This window comes from Bombina bombina, chromosome 2 (assembly GCF_027579735.1).
Source record: "Bombina bombina isolate aBomBom1 chromosome 2, aBomBom1.pri, whole genome shotgun sequence".
In the NCBI taxonomy this organism is placed as follows: domain Eukaryota; kingdom Metazoa; phylum Chordata; class Amphibia; order Anura; family Bombinatoridae; genus Bombina; species Bombina bombina.
This window is the reverse complement of record NC_069500.1, coordinates 731,363,036-731,382,738: the sequence shown is the minus strand read 5'-3', so window position 1 is coordinate 731,382,738 and position 19,703 is coordinate 731,363,036.

Here is a 19,703-nt window from a genome sequence, read left to right as displayed (position 1 = left end):
ACCTACAATAATTAACCCCTAATCTGCCGACCGGACCTCACCGCTACTATAATAAATGTATTAACCCCTAATTCGCCTCACTAACCCTATAATAAATAGTATTAACCCCTAATCTGCCCTCCCTAACATCGCTGACACCTAACTTCAAGTATTAACCCCTAATCTGCCAACCGGACCTCACCGCTACTATAATAAATGTATTAATCCCTAAAGCTAAATCTAACCCTAACACTAACACCCCCCTAAATTAAATATAATTTAAATCTAACGAAATAAATTAACTCTTATTAAATAAATTATTCCTATTTAAAGCTAAATACTTACCTGTAAAATATACCCTAATATAGCTACAATATAAATTATAATTATATTGTAGCTATTTTAGGAATAATATTTATTTTACAGGCAACTTTGTAATTATTTTAACCAGGTACAATAGCTATTAAATAGTTAATAACTATTTAATAGCTACCTAGTTAAAATAATTACAAAATTACCTGTAATTTTACAGGTAGCTATTAAATAGTTATTAACTATTTAATAGATATTTTACCTGGTTAAAATAAATACAAAGTTGCCTGTAAAATAAATATAAATCCTAAAATAGCTACAATATAATTATAATTTATATTGTAGCTATATTAGGGTTTATTTTACAGGTAAGTATTTAGCTTTAAATAGGAATAATTTATTTAATAAGAGTTAATTTATTTCGTTAGATTTAAATTATATTTAATTTTGGGGGGTGTTAGGGTTAGACTTAGCTTTAGGGGTTAATACATTTATTATAGTAGCGGCGAGGTCCGGTCGGCAGATTAGGGGTTAATACTTGAAGTTAGGTGTCGGCGATGTTAGGGAGGGCAGATTAGGGGTTAATACTATTTATTATAGGGTTATTGAGGCGGGAGTGAGGCGGATTAAGGGTTAATAACTTTATTATAGTAGCGGTGAGGTCGGCAGATTAGGGGTTAATAATTGTAGGTAAGGTAGCAGCGACGTTGGTGGCGGCAGATTAGGGGTTAATAAATATAATATAGGGGTCGGTGGTGTTAGGGGCAGCAGATTAGGGGTACATAGGGATAACGTAGGTGGCGGCGATGTGCGGTCGGCAGATTAGGGGTTACATTTTTTTATTAGAGTTGCGGCGATGTGGGGGGCCTCGGTTTAGGGGTACATAGGTAGTTTATGGGTGTTAGTGTACTTTAGAGCACAGTAGTTAAGAGCTTTATGAACCGGCGTTAGCCCATAAAGCTCTTAACTCCTGACTTTTTTCTGCGGCTGGAGTTTTGTCGTTAGATTTCTAACGCTCACTTCAGCCAAGACTCTAAATACCAGCGTTAGGAAGATCCCATTGAAAAGATAGGATACGCAAATGGCGTAGGGGGATCTGCGGTATTGAAAAGTCGCGGCTGCAAAGTGAGCGTTAGACCCTTACCTGACTGACTCTAAATACCAGCGGTAGCCCAAAACCAGCGTTAGGAGCCTCTAACGCTGGTTTTGACGGCTAACGCCAAACTCTAAATCTAGCCGTAAATTTTTTCTATCTGAATGTTATTTCTTGGGATATTGTTTTTTAACTATATTTTTTATTGAGGTTAATACAAAAAAGCAACTCAGGTGACACCATCTGTAATTAGATTAGAAAATACACTACAATTTTTTTAAACAAATCACCATCTGGTGAAAAGCTTTGGTGCTAAAGGAATGCAAGTTCAGATGTGCAGTCCAAGGTAGAGTCCTCAATATCAGCCTCAGGTGTAAAGCTATGGGATGGAAAGACTATACATTTTTACTACAAAGTGTATGTGTTTAATACTTTATTTCAATCTGTTTTACATGTGTATAGTGCAACACATGTAAACGTTTACTTCAGGTCTCAAGTCGCGCTAAATATTCTTGCGCAATTTCACTTGAGCGCAAACTATAACTTTCAACTTTTAATATTAGCGCAAGTTAGCATAGTCTCGAAATACATTGAAGGTATAAGTTGTGCTCAAGCGAAGTTGGCCGCACTAACCAGTGGCGCCAGGGCCCAAGTGCTGGGGGGCCCATAGCGGCCAGTTTATACATAGGTGTGTGAAGAATGTGTACAGTGTCACCTCAAATGTTTTAGCTTTAGGACCACATAACCTGGCCTTTAGCGCAGGAAGACAATTTATATAGATTTTAATCATCAATTTTATCTGGGGATTTTTTGATATCAACCTGTGTACTTTGAGGTGAACTGTTTCAGCGCTCTCTCTCTCCCTCGATATATTCGAAGAATGTGTACAGTCCTAATCCAGGGGAGACATTTATTAGTGCAGGTTGTCTGTCTATCTAATCTACATATCTACCTATCGTCAAAACCATTATATAGAGCAGCATTAATATTATTCCTATAGCTTACTACTGAATTACCTTTGGGGGGACCCAAAACATTTTTTGCACCAGCGCCCTCTGTTGTTTAAGTCCGCTACGGCTGAGCTACTCACCTACTGAATTAAAGGGACACTGTCCCCAAAGTTTGAAGCAACTTTCTAATTTACTCCTATTATCAATGTTTCTTCTTTCTCTTGCTCTCTTTATATGAAAAAGAAGGCATCTAAGCTATTTTCTTGGTTCAGACTCTGGACAGCAGTTTTTGATTGGTGGATGAATTTATCCCCCAATCAGCAAGGACAACCTAGGTTGTTCACCAAAAATGGGCCGACATCTAAACTTACATTCTTGCATTTCAAATAAAGATACCAAGAGAATAAAGAACATTTGCTAATAGGAGTAAATTAGAAAGTTGCTTAAAATGTCATGCTCTATCTGAATCACAAAAGAAAAAATTTGGGTACAGTGTCCCTTTAAGGTTTCAGTATGCCGTTGTATGGTGCTTTGTGTTCTAGGTTAAGCCTCATTGACATTAGCAGCAGCCATTCAAAGAGCTTGATAAACCCCTGAGCTAGTAAGAAAAAAAGGTATTTTGGAAAATTTCAGAAATGTTGACACATTCGAAAGTTGGGGAGGTACAAAAATGAATGTTTTTGACTCAAAAGTTCCTTGTCTAATTTTCTATTCATTGTACATTTTTATTCTTCTGTTTTGATAGATGCATGTCAAATTTTAACATGTTTAGTTTGACAAAAAGTGATTAAAATTGGAATGCCACAGGGATATTCAATTTAATATTTTTACATGGCAAACTCTAATGGTATGCAAGGGGTGCCATAATCAAGGACACTTCTAAATCATATAAATTGGTGGTGCTAAAATAAGTTGGCTACATTTAAATTGCAGGGGATGTTACTGGTGTAGAGTAGGACATTTTATTTTAATTTTTATATATTTGAATAGAAGCAATTTTGTAATATACATGCATTAGCAAAAAATGCTTCTAATAAAAGCTAAAGCTGTTTTAAATGTGTATTTAAGTGTGCACCGTGCACAAGCATTATTAACACTGCTCAGAGAACCTAAGGTGCTTTTACCATCTGGTAATGGCTCAATTTGTTAATTGCTGTCATGAGACAAGCCCCACTCACTCTCTGACTATCTGAGCAGCTGCAGTATTTTGTCGAGGTATTGCTGAGTGGCATTGGATAAACTACATATGTATCCTATAATTTAATAATTCAGTTGAGCTAATATCTACTTGATATGAATTGATTTGGCTATAGCTACAACAGAAATTGTAAAAGACTTGAAATCAAACCTTTCGGCCTAGACCCCTCTCCCCACTCACTATGCAGATTACACTGTGATGTATACCTATTAACTTAATTAAAATAATTGCCCTGACATGGTACCTAGATCAGGATGCTACCTGGGGTGAGAGGGACGCTGAGTCTGTACTTTAGTGTAGATATGCTCAGAATACCAGGATATGGGAAGTTAACAGATATGTGTGATAATCAACATGATGATTCACTAGGTCTTCTTTTGGAGGTCCAATCCACATATACGTCTGGCAACATTTGCTAGCTCAAGATATGACATGGGAAGCTAAATCTCAAATAAATTATTTGTGCCTAATCTTCACAATAATTTAAAATACTCAGATTGTATTAATAACATCTATATATATATATATATATATATATATATATATATATATATATATATATATATACATATATATATATATATATATATATATACATATATACATATATATATATATATATATATATATATACATATATATATATATATATATATATATATATATATATATATATATATATATATACAGTTGTATGCAAAAGTTTAGGCACCCCTGACAATTTTCATTTATAAATAATTGGGTGTTTGGATCAGCAATTTCATTTTATCTATCAAATAACTAAAGGACACAGTAATATTTCAGTAGTGAAATGAGGTTTATTGGATTAACAGAAAATGTGCAATATGCATCAAAACGAAATTAGTCAGGTGCATACATTTGGGCACCCTTGTCATTTTGTTGATTTGAATACCTGTAACTACCTAGCACTGACTAATTGGAACACACAATTGGTTTGGTGAGCCCATTAAGCCTTCTACTTCATAGGTGCATCCAATCATGAGAAAAGGTATTTAAGGTGGCCAATTGCAAGTTGTTGTTCTTTTTGACTCTCCTCTGAAGAGTGGCAACATGGGGACCTCAAAACAACTTTAAAATGACCTGAAAACAAAGATTGTTCGAAATTATTGTTTAGGGGAAGGCTACAAAAAGCTATTGCCGAGATTTAAGCTGTCAGTGTCCACTGTGAGGAACATAGTGAGGAAATGGAAGACCACAGGAACAGTTCTTGTTAAGGCCAGAAGTGGCAGGCCAAGTAAAATATTGGAGAGGCTCCCTAAAATCAAAGAAACACATATGCGAGCCCTTCTATTGATAATGATTACTGGAGCTAAAAAGCTCATTCCCAAAAAATGGAAGACAAAGGAAATACCAACTATCGCAGAATGGATGTCCTCAGTTAACGACCTGTTACTCTTAGAAAGATTCCATTACCACAAAATACACCAAATTGATATCCATGAAATGATGCTGGCCACTTGGAAAGGTACCCCCCTAAATAAATAAAATGTATAAAGCTATTGAAGGAACTCTGGACCCCTGTCACAGTCTGAACCCCTTCCCTTTGGGTTTTTTTCCCCCCCTTCTTCTCCTACTCATAGACTCTTTTATCCTTAATTGATACCTGACACATGGTTTAAGACACATATTTTATTATATCGATATATGTTTAATGTGAAATAGAAAATAACCAAGCATATAGATGGAAACAAGTTTTCTTTTGCCCTTTAAACGTATAAATTTGTATGTTCGAACAGTTTGAGAATACATTCAAAATGATAGCTTTCTTACTGATACGAATGTTGACACTGTAGACACCAGGATGTTGGTGGAAAGACTGCTTCTTTTTATTGTATTTATGACAATGTTTTTTCAATAAAGCTTGTTAAAAAAAAAAAATATCGGAAAGGCAAAGGATGGTGAGAAAGGTAAAAAACAGCCCACAGACCACCTCCAAAGACCTACAACATCATCACCGTTCAACAATTCAGCACACTTTGCACAAGGAGAAGCTGTATGGGAGAGTGATGCGGAAGAAGCCTTTTCTGCACACATGCCACAAACAGAGTCGCTTGAGGTATGCAAATGCACATTTGGACAAGCCAGCTTCATTTTGGAAGAAGGTGCTGTGGACTGATGAAACAAAGATTGAGTTATTTGGTCATAAAAAGGGGCATTATGCATGGCACAAAAGAACACAGTATTCCAAGACAAACACTTGCTATCCACAGTAAAATTTGGTGTATGTTCCATCATGCTGTGGGGCTGTGTGGCCAGTGCTGGTACTGGGAATCTTGTTAAAGTTGAGGGCCGCATGGATTCCACTTAATATCAGCAGATACTTGAGAATAATGTTGAGGAATCAGTCACAAAGTTGAAGTTAAGTCAGGGCTGGATATTTCAACAAGACAACGACCCAAACAAGGAACAAGTACAATGTTCTGGAATGGCCACCCAGTCCCCAGACCTGAATATCATTGAAAATCTGTGGAGTGATTTGAAGTGGGCTGGAGATGTTTTGCAAGGAGGAATGGTCCAAAATACCTTTATCCAGAATCCAGACACTCATTACATACTATAGGAATCATCTAGAGGCTGTCATTTGTGCTAAAGGAGAATCTACTAAATATTGATGGGATATTTCTGTTGGGGTGCCCAAATGTATGCACCTGTCCAATTTTGTTTTGATGCATATTGCACATTTGTGTTAATCCATTAAACCTCTTTCACTATTTTGGTAATCATAGCAGTGGAGGTTCCTCCATAGGAGCAAGGCACACGGGAACCCCCTGACAAAAAAACGTTTTTGACTAAATAAATATAATTTATCCAATAACACCCCTATTGGAAAAATTATATTTATTCAGGCCAGCCAAAAAGTGCTGTTTTACTTCTATCTATCGCACTGCACGTTCGATAGATAGAAGTATCGGCTTCAAGCCCTTTGCACTGATTTCTATGTGCCTGCAGTGCCACCTCCAACCCAGCCCATAACTTTCTTAATTGCACAGATTTTGCTGTGCGGTTGAGAGCCACGTGAGAGTACGTGATGTGCAGGAGGAGGAGCCCGGTCGGAGCAAGTCGGAGCCTGGTCGGCGCGAGTCGGAGCAAGTGACTTCTGTGTCTCCAAGAGACTCTTATCTCCTTTGGCTACTTTGTCCCCACTTGAACAGGCTGGACAGAAACTGCACTGTATCAGGTACTATAATAAAACATCATGATTAGAAACCATGCACTTTTTTTTGACAGATCACGGTAATGGTATAAAAACAAATGCCCCTGTTAAGGAGGTCATTTTTGCCTCTTTAGACTCTCTTTGTATAGATTATATCAAGCTGATTAAGTAGTAATCTGTTGCTTAGACAATACAAACTTTCAGTTTAAAAAAAACACCAACAAAAACCCCCACAAAGCAACAGCTCTTAAACTTTAAGAAGCTGTTGCTCTGTGCTTTTGTTGTTGTTGTTGTTGTGTTCACTTATTCATTGATAACAATAAAGGGACATGAAACCCATTTTTTTATTCATACAGAGCATACAATATTAAACAACTTTCCACTGTTATCTAATTTGATTCATTCTCTTGATATTCTTTGATGAAAAAGCATACCTAGGAAGGCTCTGGAGGTTAACTGCAGCTGAGTCATGTATTGTGAACCCCCATTTGAATAACCCACTAGCCGCCACTGACTCATAGCATCCATTGTTGTTTAATTCAGTATTGTGAATACGATAAAGGGACATAACATTAAAAATACACTATTTTGTTAATCTCTGCTCGATCTTAATTAAACAAAACGTTATGCACCCATCATGTAACTGTGCTGCCACTACAAAAGGACATGATTGGTCGATCTTCCTGTATGTTTTTGTGAGTTCATACTGTTTAGCAGGGGTTAAACAATTTGGACAAGGGATCATTTGTCTCATAAACTGTCTCTAATTAAATAGAGCTGAGTAGTTTGTTCTTTGAATATTATGTCACTTTAAACCACTTAAATAAAAATGTCATAAATAATGACAAAAAATGGAAGTAAATAACATATACAACATACACAAAATGATGTATAAGTAACATATATTAGGTAGCACACATATATATATTTTTTTAAATCAGATAAATACTTTTTTTATAAAAAAACAAAAAACTACTGAATAAAATAGGTTGCCTCCTAAACAATCCTGAATAGAACTTAGAGTATTTCATCTCAGCATTCCTCTAATTAAATAAATCACTGAGAACAGCCTCTTTTAAAATGCCAGCAGGCAAAACAATACGCTGGTGACATGTCCAATACATCCCCATGAAACAAGTGATATTACTTATACATTTCCCTAGTATTCATTCATTAAGATTATTAGCACTTGTCCATTATGGCTACAAAGAAATTAATCAATGTACAGATCATAGATTCAAAAGACTTGACTTGCTTTGAAGGATTGTGTAGAGGAGTTGCAGTGGAACTGATTTATAGTTCCAACATGCTAATGTTTCACTGAAGAAGATTTCAGCTGATTTAATAGTATGCTCTATGGAGAAGAACTGATGATGTATAACATTTGTGTTATAATAAGGTGATTGTTTACTCTGGACATCTGGAACATTGGAATTAGGGGACACTTTTGGTTTAATTTTTGATTGGCGATTAAATCTGTTATTAGTTAAAATAAACTTATTGAACACAACATGAATATTATTAATACAATTAGGTGCAAAAGGCAAGTAATGATTTTTATTAACATACCAATAAGTCTAGTCATTTTTAAGACCAAAAAATAGCGTATTGTATTGATTTGGATACAGTTGATGAAATATTGGCGAGATTATAAAATATCTGCCACCTGAAGAAATAACTGAGAATAGAACAATGTAAAAACCATCGAAAGGTTTGTATAATATGTGTGTAAAAATCATACAAATGCCTTTGTCTTGGATTTACTTCCTGTTGCTTATGAGGGAGTTCTCCAGCAAGCAGTAGCGTGATTATGCACTTATTTGTGTGGCAGAGACAAGACTCCATGATTTTCAATTAGCAATTCCAGATAATGTGCCTATCAAAGGTGTGAATACTTTCAAGCCCAAATTGTTTTCTGCAACAATATTTATTCCTGGGGACACATGCCTTTTATTTATATTGTTACAGCTGTTACATTTCAAATAGCAGGTGGCTAAATTTCCCCCAGATTTGCCTCTATGTTTTGAATAAGGCTGTAAAAATATGCAAAAAATTCAAATGATCATACATTGAAGAAAATACGGCAAACTAAAACATAGACAAATCTTCCCAGTGTAAAGTCAGAGAGATTGCTGGCCACAATGACATATCTAGAATAGCGCAAGAGGAGGTGCATGGCAAGATCTTCACACCAATGGCATTATGATTACTTGACGATCTTGGTCTTATGTTAAGATTAGCAATAGGGTATTAGCATTATGGTTAGGTTTCACAATGATGTATTAAGGGGACATTACATTCAGAACTAAACTGTAATGATTCAGATAGAGCATGCAATTCGAAACCACTTTTCAATTTATTTCTATTGTCAAATATGCTTTCTTCTCTTGGTATCGTTTGTTGAAGAGTAAACCTAGGTAGACTATTATAAGCTTAAAAGTGTTCATGTGTCTATAGCAGTCTATGGCAACAGTGCGTGCAACTATGTATAATATTTCTCTAAACAATGTTGCAAACTGCTGCCAGATGGCTAAAGATGCATGCACTCTCCTGAGCTCACCTAGAATTGCTCTTTAAAACAGGATACAAAGAGAACTAAGCCAAATTGCTAATAGAAATAAATTGTACAGTATAATTTGGACTTTACTGTCGCTTTAAGGTTATGGTTAACCACACTGGATTGCAGAGAACACTACAGCTCATTAGCCTGCAGGGCATTGCAGCCCTCTCTAGCATCCAATGCAATGGGTTAATAGCTTGCAAGACTGTTGCTCCAGCAGCATCATTACATTGACATTCTGGCCTAGGTGACATCACATTCACTGCTAAGATATTTAAATATTTGAGTGACATAGTGATTATTACTATTGCCTGCTGTTGTGTAGTCACATGTTGTAGTCATAGCTGGCTAGTTTGCTGCAGTATATATTTTAACCTTATGGTTGGACTAGACGCAGCATGCAAGCTCATTACATTGGTAACAACTGTTATTTATCAGCTGCTGATAATCGGTTAAGTACAAGGCTGGGCTGAAACACAATCTATGTCCCCTTGGGAAGAAAACCCCATTATAAATAATATTGCACTAATACTGTATCCTCCCCCTGCCAGATCTCATTTTCAGTGTGATTTACTTGATGATGGTTCAGCAATTAATCAAACACATTGACCAGGTATCAAAGAAATACTGTGCAGTGCTTCTCTGCTGTTTTGTATTCTGCTGAAGCTTAAACGCAGGATTCACAATGAAAATTAAATCTGCTAGAGGAGAAGACAGCTTAAATACACAGAACATGGAGGTGACACACACTGTGATTTGTCAAAGATATTGATTTTTTTGTCTTCATTTTTCAGGTCATTCTACTATATTTTAATGTTCAGCAGGGCCGGTGCTAGGATTTTTGGTCACACAGGCTAGGATACATTTTGCCTCCCCCACCCCCCAATAACATACCACTCCATTTCTAGTCTTTGACAAACTGTTAAATAGATGTGCTAACAAAAACTAAAGATAACTATTTTATCTATAATTATAGAGAAAATAATTCCCCATTTGGGTGTTTGCGTGTGTGTGTGTGCCAGTATGTGAGTAGTAGTACTGTATATAAATGTGTGTGCACATGCCTGTTTGTGTGTGTATGTATGTATTTGTGTGTGTATGTGTGTATGTATGTATGTACAGGTATGTATTTGTGTGTGTATGTATGTACAGTATCTCACAAAAGTAGGTACACCCCTCACATTTTTGTAAATATTTTATTATATCTTTTCATGTGACAACACTGAAGAAATGACACTTTGCTTCAAAGTAAAGTAGTGAGTGTACAGCCTGTATAACAGTGTAAATTTGCTGTCTCCTCAAAATAACTTAACATACAGCCATTAATGTCTAAACCGTTGGCAACAAAAGTGACTACACCTCTAAGTGGAAATGTCCAAATTGGGCCCAAAGTGTCAATATTTTGTGTGGCCACCATTATTTTCCAGCACTGCCTTAACCCTCTTGGGCATGGAGTTCACCAGAGCTTCACAGGTTGCCACTGGAGTCCTCTTCTACTCCTCCATGATGACATCACGGAGCTGGTGGATGTTAGAGACCTTGCGCTCCCCCACCTTCCGTTTGAGGATGCCACACAGATGCTCAATAGGATTTAGGTCTGGAGACATGCTTGGCCAGTCCATCACCTTTACTCTCAGCTTCTTTAGCAAGGCAGTGGTCATCTTGGATGTGTGTTTGGGGTCATTATCATGTTGGAATTCTGCCCTGCGGCCCAGTCTTCAAAGGGAGGGGATCATGCTCTGCTTCAGTATGTCACAGTACATGCTTGACTGTAGGCAAGACTCACTTGTCTATAAACAAGTAATAATGTCAGATGCGCCTATATATATAGTGATGACAACGAAACAATAGTGATGACAGTATTAAATCAAAATACCTACTGTGTTAAAAGGTGCATATAAGTGTGCAAATAACATATGATGCCACACAAACAAAGTAAAATATGATGCAACCCACAGGGCTAGTATATATATAAAAATATAACAATCAAACCAATGGTCCTGGTGTATAAACCCAAAAGTCCAAAGTTGAAATGATGTTCATATGGCTGCAAAACACTTCTTCCAAAAGTTGAAGGCAATTCAAACGAAACAAATCTGTATAGAACACAAGAAAGAAGAAGGCGCCAACATAGTGTGAATCAGTATTGAAAGATGTTCAATCCCCACGCATTAATCGTACTTACAAGAAGTAAGGCACTTGAGAAGTGCTACAAAGGCTTTCTGGAACATTAACAGCTGTCCAGGTAGCTGCTCACTCGTAATATAGGTGATTCCCTCAATGCAGTATGAGATATGCAAGGTCCCTGCAGCTTTTTCTCTTGCAGTGCTACTCTCTCTCGTAGTGACTGCCCTCAGGAGAAATACCCAACCAGGTAGGCTAGCAGCGGGACTCCGTATGCATAAAAGTATATATATATATGTCAAGCATAAAATATCACTCCAGCCGTGATAAAGATATAGTCTAAAAACAAATGTTTATTTATAAACATGTAAAATCACAACGCGTTTCCCGGTCTATCTCGACCGCTTCCTCAGATGAATGAACTATATCTAAAATACACAGCTTATATTCGCCTTGCTCGGCGTCTATACCTGAGCAAGGCGCATGCGTGAAGGAGTATGCAACACCCAATCAAAATGAGGGTGTGTATCTACGTTCTTGTGATTGGTTCTCATCAGTAAAACAGAGACCCATCAGACGGATTCCAAATACACACATCGGCTCCGTGCATAGAAAAAAACAACCAATGTTCTATAAAATCTACAGATATATGCCTATAGTGTGTAGTGGTTACAAACAACTCAGTAGACTATTCTACATGGTTTCCATAAAGAGAGAGAATAGCACTGCAAGAGAAAAAAGCTGCAGGGACCTTGCACATCTCATACTGCATTGAGGGAATCACCTATATTACGAGTGAGCAGCTACCTGGACAGCTGTTAATGTTCCAGAAAGCCTTTGTAGCACTTCTCAAGTGCCTTACTTCTTGTAAGTACGATTAATGCGTGGGGATTGAACATCTTTCAATACTGATTCACACTATGTTGGCGCCTTCTTCTTTCTTGTGTTCTATAAAGACTCACTTGTCTTTGTACTCCTCACCTGGTTGCCGCCACACACGATTGACACTATCTGAAACAAATAAATTAATCTTGGTCTCATCGGATAACAGGACATGGCTCCAGTAATCCATGTCCTTAGTCTGCTTGTCTTCAGAAAACTGTTTGCAGGCTTTCTTCTGCATCATGTTTAGAAGAGGCTTCATTCTGGGACGACAGCCATGCAGACCAATTTGATGCAGTGTGCAGCGTATGGTCTGAGCACTTACAGGCTGACCCCCCACCCCTTCAACCTCTGCAACAATGCTGGCAGCACTCATACGTCTATTTCCCAAAGACAACCTCTGGATATGATGCTGAGCACGTGCACTCAACTTCTTTGATCGACCATGGCGGGGCCTGCTCTGAGTGGAACCTGTCCTGTGAAACCACTGTATGGTCTTGCCCACTGTGCTGCAGCTCAGTTTCAGGGTCTTGGCAATCTTTTTATAGCCTAGGCCATCTTTATGTAGAGCAACAATTCTTTTTTTTTCAGATCCTCAGAGAGTTCTTTGCCATGAGGTGCCATGTTGAATTTTCAGTGACCAGTATGAGAGAGTGTGAGAGCGATAACACTAAATTTAACACACCTGCTTCCCATTCACTCCTGAGACCTTGTAACACTAACGAGTCACATGACACCGCGGATGGAAAATGGCTATTTGGGTCCAATTTGGACATTTCCACTTAGGGGTGTACTCACTTTTGTTGCCAACGGTTTAGACATTAATGGCTGTGTGCTGAGTTATTTTGAGGGGACAGCAAATTTACACTGTTATACAGGCTGTACACTCACTACTTTACATTGTAGCAAATTGTCATTTCTTCAGTGTTGTCACATGAAAAGATATTATAAAATATTTACAAAAATGTGAGGGGTGTACTCACTTTTGTGAGATACTGTATGTATGTATTTGTGTGTATGCATATCTGTGTATGTATGTATGTATGTGTGTGTATGTATGTGTGTATGTATGTATATCTGTGTATGTATGTATGTATTTGTGTGTGTGTATGTATGTATGTATATGTATATATCAGGACAAGCACAATGAACTAATGTAAGCCATGTTTATTAGCTATACACCTGATGCATTTATAGAACATACTAGACAAATGCATATTAAATACTTAACCACAAGGACACAGCTAGTACTGACCAGACCAATATGTATAACAGAATAAGCTGTGTAATAACAGCAAGAGGTATTGTAATGCTAACTGTGATGAGAGTAGGAGGTGACGTCACCAGATGGGGGCAGGGCTTAGGGTCGTTATTGTCTCACTAACTGAGCTAGATGTGTTGTGCAAGCTCTATACTTTTATGCTCTGCAATAAAATAGCGTTGTACCTTCTATGCTGTGTCCTGCATCTCATGACATGGTGTCAGAAGTACTTGCCTGCGCTTCTGTTTCCTGATTAATGACGATGTCGAAGTTTACCCCACCTGAACCTTTTGATTTCTCTCAGCCTGCAGCTTTGCCCACATGGCGTAAGTAGTTTCAACGCTTCAGGATTGCTTCCAAGCTGGACAAGGAGAGTGGTGAAGTACAAGTTAATTCTCTTTTATACTCTATGGGGAAAGATGTGGAGCCAGTGTTCAATGTCTTTACTTTCCAAGAAGGTAAAGAATATGACTTTGAAATGTGATTCATTAGAGGGCTTGTTTTCACAAACGTGCTCAGCGTGTGGGAGAATCTGTGGAGTCATTTGTGCGCAGCCTGTATGAACTAACTGAATTCTGGGAGTTTGGTGTTGCTAAAGAAGAGCAAATCAGACAGAATAGTCATAGGAATTGCAGATGCTGAGGTTTTACTGAAGCTACAGTTGGAGGCTGAATTAACGTTAGATGGGGCTATTAGAATAGCCCACCAGAGTGAACTGGTGAAAAAGAAAAGTGCTGATCTGAGGTCTGAGAGTATTGTGGATGAAGTGCAGCAGTTCAGGAGAGCTGCAGGTGAAAGGCACAGTGTGAGCGGTAGACCAAGGGCAACAGATAGGCCCAGAAGCAGATGGGCGCAGCAGGCTTGCTGCACGTGTTGTAACCGTACCCATGGTCAGAATGTCATATGTCCCGCTAAAGATTAAAGATGTAGAAAGTGTAACCGAATGGGTCATTTTGAAGTGGCGTGTAAACTGAATAAATTAAGGAGATGCAGGTGGATAGTGACCAGGAGGGTCAAGAAGTGTCCTTTGTAGGGTCTGTTGTTGAATGGTCTGGTTCAGATGAAGATTGGTGGGTTACCCTTACTATAATGGGAGCCAAGGTTGCCTTCAAGATTGACACTGGAGCAGACGTCACTGTTATGTCCCTTGCAGCATTCATAAAACTGCCTCGACAGCCTCAGCTGACAAAAGTTACAACGAAAGTTCACAGTTCTGATGGCCGCATCGATTGTGCGGGGAAATGTCTTGCCAGCTGTGAGTACAAGCAGAGGAAATTCACTATGTGGGTACATGTAATTAGAGGTCAGTGTATTAACAACCTATTGAGCAGGAAAGCAGCCTGTGGTTTGGGCCTTGTCACCGGAGTGAATTGCAATCCAGTCCATATATCACTTAAAAGTGATGCAGTCCCATACAGCATTACCACTCCTCATAGAATTCCGTTCCCGCTCATGCCTCAAGTGGAGAAGGAACCTCTGCGTATGAAGAATATGGGAGTTATTGAAGAGGTTGTTGAAGCAACCTGCTGGTTTGCCCTCATTGTGCCTGTTGTGAAGAAAAACGGGAAGGTACGCCTCTGCGTAGACTTGAAAAGGCTGAATGAGGCGGTGAAGAGAGTGAATTACAATCCAGTCCATATATCACTTAAAAGTGATGCAGTCCCATACAGCATTACCACTCCTCATAGAATTCCGTTCCCGCTCATGCCTCAAGTGGAGAAGGAACATCTGCGTATGAAGAATATGGGAGTTATTGAAGAGGTTGTTGAAGCAACCTGCTGGTTTGCCCTCATTGTGCCTGTTGTGAAGAAAAACGGGAAGGTACGCCTCTGCGTAGACTTGAAAAGGCTGAATGAGGCGGTGAAGAGAGAGAGATATGTGCTGCCGATGTTTGAAGACATAGCTCCGAAACTGGCTGGGGCGAAGTTCTTCTCTACACTGGATGCTTCCAGCGGCTTCTGGCAGATACCTCTAGATCCACAGTGCAGCAAACTGACTAACTTCATTACATTAGTAGGTTGGTTTTGCTTCTGCAGACTCCCCTTCGGGATATCCTCTGCTCCTGAAATCTTTCAAAGAGAGATGATTTCTCTCCTAAGGGACCACGAGAGCACGGCAGTCGTCATGGACGTCATTTTAGTGTATGGGTCTAAATTGGAAGAACATGATCAGCGATTGAGCTGTGTGCTGCAGACCATTAGAGACCTGGGCTGAAATTAAATAAAGAGACATGCCATTTTAGAAAATCTGAGTTATGTTACTGTGGGCATATCATAAATGGAGATGGCATCAAGCCGTACGCTGATAAAATCCTTGCTATTGAACAGATGAAAAGTCCTTCTGATGTACACGAGCTGAGACAAATATTTTGCCTTGTGAATTATGTGGGCAGGTTCCTTCCAGATTTATCCTCAGTACTACACCCTATCACAGAGTTGTTGAAGAAAGATGTTGCCTGGGTCTGGGGTCCTTTACAGGAAGAAGCTTTAATACAGGTCAATTCCTTGCTGGAGTCTGCCCTAGTGTTAGGGTTCTACGACCCTTCTATAAAGAATGTGGTTAGAGCTGATGCGAGCAATTATGGGCTAGGGGCCGCCATCCTGCAGCTGATTGAGAACAAACTACAGCCCATCGCGTACTGTTCCTGTACACTGACGGCTTCTGAGTCGAAATACGCCCAAATTGAAAAAGAGTGCATTTGCTGCAGTTTGGGTCTGTGAGCGCTTTCAGCGTTACTTAGTGGGTTTAGAGAAATTTAGTCTGGAGCTGACCATAAACCACTAGTCCCTCTAATCAACTCCTATGATATTGTCAAAATACCCCTAAGATGCCAGAGACTTCTGATGAGGCTGCTCAGGTTCAACGTTCAGGCAGTGCATGTACCGGGGAAACAACTGGTAATGGCAGATACACTTTCCAGGCTCCCGCTGGCTGCTGCTGAAGAATCTTCAACGGAATCAGATGTGAAAGTGTATGTGGATTCAGTTCTGGTATTCAAATCCATTTAGTCAGGGAAGCTGGAGCAAATAAGAAAGGAGACACGTTTAGATACAGACCTTCAAGAAGTTATTAAGAACATAAAAGAAGGTTTGTCCAAGAGCTGGGCAGCCTGGATATTTTTAAGTTCTTACCAGTCAGAGAGGCCGCAGCTCACAGACCTGGATGGGTTGGTTCTGTTCCAGGAACGCATTGTTATACCTGTTAGCATGTGTCAGGAGATGTTAAGCAGGATTCATGATGGCCACTTGGGCATTACAAAGTGCAGAGAAAGGGCAGCTACTGCAGTATGGTGGCCTGGGATCAGTTCTGACATTGCAAGCCACGTGTCAAAATGTGCCTTTTTGCAGGAAACGCAATACATTGTTATTTGCTGTACTTAAAAAAAAAATGTACGCTTTGTCCTTTGAAAAAGGGGAAGTTGTGATGAGAGTGGGAGGTGACATCACCGGATGGGAGCGTGGGTTTTAGCTGTTATTGTCTATGTCGTAGTTACTAAGTTAAATGTGTTGTACTAGCTGTTTACTTCTATGCTCTGCGATAAAATAGTGTTGTACCTTCTATGCTGTGTCCTGCATCTCATGACACTAACTATATACATTTTTTTACTTTGATGCAGCAGCCACACACACTTGTAAAAGAAAACACACATAGAACTACACAAAACTGTACAGATATACACTTACACCATATAGATCAGTCCTACTCCCACAGTAAACTCTCCAGCTTACCTGCATCATGTTGTCTGTAAGTGTGTCAGGGGCATGGCCAAGCTGCTTGCACAGGAACTATTATGGCAGAGTGAGTGAGTGTTTTACCGGCTAGTGTAAAACATAAAAATAAAATTGCAAGTATTTTTAAGGGGGGGAAAGGTGGACATTCTAGATGGGCTAGTGTGGAAGGCAGGTGTGTGATACAGTGGGGAAGTGTGTTTAAAAATGATTTTAGCAATTGAATAGCTGTTGAAAACCAATTCTGAGAGGCGGAGAAGTATCAGAATTGTTTTTTCTTGTGCAGCAAGAGGCATAGAGTAAAAATTCAGCCAAGATCGACTAGTGGGGAAGGCAGGAGTATGATTCTGGGGAGGAAGTGTTTTTAGAAATCATTTTAATCATTGAATAGCTGTTAAACACCAATTCTGATGGCGGTGAACTATCAAAATTGGTTTATCTTGTGCAGCAATAGTGCAAAGAGTAAAAATTCAGCCAAGATGGGCTAGTGGGTAAGGCAGGAGTGTGAATCAGTCAGGAAGTGTGTTTATAATTCATTTTAACCCATGCATAGCTGTTTAAAACCAATTCTAATGGCTGGAAAATATCAGAATTGGTTCTTCTTAGGCAGCAAGAGTCCAGAGAGTAAAAAATCAGCCAAGATGGGCCAGCAGGGAAGGCACATTGTGAATCAGTCAGGAAGTGTGGTCAGAAATCATTTTAACCCTTGAATAGCTGTTGAAAACAAAACTGGTAATATCAGAATAATTTTTTCATGGGCAGAAATAGGCCCGGTGTGGATACACAGCCAGGATGGGATAGCGGAGAAGGCAAAAGTGTAAAGCAGACAGGAAGTGAGGTTAGAAATCATTTTAACCCTTGAATAGCTGTTGAAAACAAAACTGGTAATATCAGAATCAGTTTTTCATGGGCAGAAATAGGCCCGGGTGTGGATACACAGCCAGGATGGGATAGCGGAGAAGGCACAAGTGTAAAGCAGACAGGAAGTGAGGTTAGAAATCGGTTTAACCCTTGAATAGCTGGTGGACACCAATTCTGATGGCTGGTACTATCAAATACTGTTTTTTCTTTGCACAAAGTGCCCATGGAGTGAATATAGAGCCAGGATAGGCTAGTGGGGAAGGCACAAGTGTAAAGCAGTGGGGACGTGTGGTTAGACATCAGTTTAACCCTTAAATAACGGGTGAAAAACAATTTTGATGGCTGGAAGCAAACCTGGTGGCTGGTAATTTTGTGGTCAGCACATCAAATACACACAGGTGCATCAAATACATACAAGCACGCATAAAAATACATAATGTTTTTAGGTGCCCTGAAGAAGAATGACAGCTCATTGCATAAACTGGAATATGATATGATATAGATATTAGAGGATGATATCATATGATGGCTCCACAAAATCACAGCTCCCAGCTCAATCATGAATAAACATGTAGCTAATAGTAAAGTGTGAATATAATGCTACACACTGCATCATTGGTATATACAATAGCATTCATGGCTGCGGTAATATATGTTTAGAAGAGGATGTATGTAAGGCACAGTGATGCTAAGACACACCATGCATTTATACTATACTCAGTGTACAAACTGCCTCTATGATAAGCAGGTAGACACAAATACAATGTTGTGAATAATAAAGTGGTTACATTGTATTGGGTCACTAAGTTGGGTACATTTAGCACACAAATCCTGGGGTATATAAATATATAAAGGGGTTATAGGTAAAATATATATATATATATATATTATTTTTTTCCCATGTATAAAATAAGATAAAATATATATTAAAGTAAAGTAAGGGTTAATATATTAGTACACGGTATATATATATATATATATATATATATATATATATATATATATATATCCAAGCAGTTTTCCAGGTCAACCCACCAAGAGGCAACAGCCTGGGTGCAAATATAAATAGCATACAAGGACAAAAGTAAATGCACTCTCAGGTCTTCCACGATTTACTTTATTGTAACGTTTTCGAGGTTCACAACCCCTTCATCAGCATGCTGATGAAGGGGTTGTGAACCTCGAAAACGTTACAATAAAGTAAATCGTGGAAGACCTGAGAGTGCATTTACTTTTGTCCTTGTATATATATATATATATATATATATATATAAATATATATATATATATATATATATATATATATATAGGGGTTATAGGTAAACTATATATTTATATATATATTTTTTTTTTAAGTAAAGTAAGGGTTAATCGATTAGTACAATATATATATATATATATATATATATATATATAGGGGTTATAGGTAAAATATATATATATATATATATATATACTATGTTGTCAATAATATAGAAAATGTGAAGTCTCATCTCTACCAACAGTGGGAGGTAGCTGGGTGGAGTTTGGGAGGAGTGGGGAGGTAGCTGGGTGGAGTTTGGGAGGAGTGGGGAGGTAGA